This window comes from Hippocampus zosterae, unplaced genomic scaffold, assembly GCF_025434085.1.
Source record: "Hippocampus zosterae strain Florida unplaced genomic scaffold, ASM2543408v3 HiC_scaffold_180, whole genome shotgun sequence".
NCBI lineage: Eukaryota > Metazoa > Chordata > Actinopteri > Syngnathiformes > Syngnathidae > Hippocampus > Hippocampus zosterae.
In genome coordinates, this window is record NW_026262800.1 from 7,501 (window position 1) to 10,000 (window position 2,500).

The following is a 2,500-nucleotide window of genomic DNA, read 5'->3' on the forward strand; positions in this document are numbered from 1 at the left end:
GAGCGTGGCCGGCGGGGAGGCGTCTTTGTCGGATGAGCGGTGTTGGCAAGCGGCCCGCGGAAGTCATCTTGAGCACCGGAGGAGAGGCACGGCGGTGCCTCGACCCAACCTTTTGTCGGCCGGTTCCCCTTCCCCTTTTCCCCTTTTCCCTTTTCCCCTTTACCTCCCCGCGCGGGGAGGTACCAGGGGTTGGAACGTCTGGAGGAGATGGCCGGCGGCGGCGCCGAGCGTGGCCGGCGGGGAGGCGTGTTGGTCGGATTACATGTGTTGGAACGCGGCCCGCGGAAGTCATCTTGAGCACCGGAGGAGAGGGGCCGGCGAGGTGGCCGTGCGTGGCCGGCGGGGGGGCGTCTTGGTCGGATTAAAAGTGTTGGACCGCGGCCCGCGGAAGTCATCTTGAGCACCGGAGGAGAGGGGCCGGTGAGGTGGCCGAGCGTGGCCGGCGGGGAGGCGTCTTGGTCGGATTACATGTGTTGGAACGCGGCCCGCGGAAGTCATCTTGAGCACCGGAGGAGAGGGGCCGGCGAGGTGGCCGTGCGTGGCCGGCGGGGGGGGCGTCTTGGTCGGATTAAAAGTGTTGGACCGCGGCCCGCGGAAGTCATCTTGAGCACCGGAGGAGAGGGGCCGGTGAGGTGGCCGAGCGTGGCCGGCGGGGGGGCGTCTTGGTCGGATTAAAAGTGTTGGACCGCGGCCCGCGGAAGTCATCTTGAGCACCGGAGGAGAGGGGCCGGTGAGGTGGCCGTGCGTGGCCGGCGGGGGGGGCGTCTTGGTCGGATTAAAAGTGTTGGACCGCGGCCCGCGGAAGTCATCTTGAGCACCGGAGGAGAGGGGCCGGTGAGGTGGCCGAGCGTGGCCGGCGGGGAGGCGTCTTGGTCGGATTACATGTGTTGGACCGCGGCCCGCGGAAGTCATCTTGAGCACCGGAGGAGAGGGGCCGGTGAGGTGGCCGAGCGTGGCCGGCGGGGAGGCGTCTTGGTCGGATTACATGTGTTGGACCGCGGCCCGCGGAAGTCATCTTGAGCACCGGAGGAGAGGGGCCGGCGAGGTGGCCGTGCGTGGCCGGCGGGGAGGCGTCTTGGTCGGATTACATGTGTTGGAACGCGGCCCGCGGAAGTCATCTTGAGCACCGGAGGAGAGCGCCGGCGAGGTGGCCGTGCGTGGCCGGCGGGGGGGCGTCTTGGGCGGATTGGGAAAATAAAAAAAAAATCCCCCCATTCATTTCAATGGCTGAGGTGGTCTGCCATACCGTTTGTGTCCGCCAGACGGCGGTGTAGTAGGCAAAAGACCGTTGGAGGTACCAGGGGTAAGCCTGGCGGTACCAGGGGTAGGCCGGGGGGTACCAGGGGTAAGGCTGGGGGTACGGCGGCCGAGCGTGGCCGGGGAAGAGGTCTCTTGGTCGGATTGGGAAAATAAAATAATTCCCCCATTCATTTCAATGGGCGGCGGTACCAAGGGTAAGCCTGGCGGTAACCAGGGGTGGGCCTGGAGGTACCAGGGGTCGGCCGGGGGGTACCAGGGGTCGGCCGGGGGGTACCAGGGGTAAGGCTGGAGGTACCAGGGGTCGGGCTGGAGGTACCAGGGGTAAGCCAGGGCCGGCTCGGCCGCGGAGCTTTGCCCGGGAAAGAGGCCTCTTGGCCGGGGTGAATAGCGCTGGAACGCGGCCCGCGGAGGTGGTGGGGGCCGGAGGCACCGTGGGCGAAGCCCCGGCCCGGCCCGGGGGCCGAGCGAGGCCGGGGAAGAGGCCTCTTGGTCGAATTGGGAAAATAAAAAAATTCCCCCATTCATTTCAATGGGCGGGGGTACCAGGGGTGGGCCGGGAGGTACCAGGGGTGGGCCGGGAGGTACCAGGGGTAAGCCGGGGGGTACCAGGGGTCGGCCTGGAGGTACCAGGGGTCGGCCTGGAGGTACCAGGGGTAAGCCAGGGCCGGCTCGGCCGCGGAGCTTTGCCCGGGAAAGAGGGCTCTTGGCCGGGGTGAATAGCGCTGGAACACGGCCCGCGGAGGTGGTGGGGGCCGGAGGGGCCGTGGGCGAAGCCCCGGCCCGGCCCGGAGGCCGAGCGTGGCCGGGGAGGAGGCCTCTTGGTCGAATTGGGAAAATAAAAAAATTCCCCCATTCATTTCAATGGGCGGGGGTACCAGGGGTCGGCCGGGAGGTACCAAGGGCCGGAGGTACCGTGGGCGAAGCCCCGGCCCGGCCCGGAGGCCGAGCGTGGCCGGGGAGGAGGCCTCTTGTTCGAATTGGGAAAATAAAAAAATTCCCCCATTCATTTCAATGGGCGGGGGTACCAGGGGTCGGCCGGGAGGTACCAAGGGTCGGCCGGGAGGTACCAAGGGTCGGCCAGGAGGTACCAGGGGTCGGCCGGGAGGTACCAAGGGTCGGCCGGGAGGTACCAGGGGTCGGCCGGGAGGTACCAGGGGTTGGACAGTACCGCTTTTGGTCGTTAGGGGCGCTGTAGTAGGTAAGAGTCAGGGGGTGAAGGAAGGCTAAAGGCTTAGAAGGT

The 2,500-nt window shown here is 67.2% G+C and overlaps 1 long non-coding RNA gene across 1 annotated transcript in view; it reads right to left on the reverse strand.

The window, feature by feature from the left end:
• LOC127594510 (uncharacterized) overlaps window positions 1–2,500 on the reverse strand; it is a 13,074-nt gene that overhangs the window by 2,102 nt on the left and 8,472 nt on the right. The gene's annotated exons all lie outside the window — the stretch shown is intronic.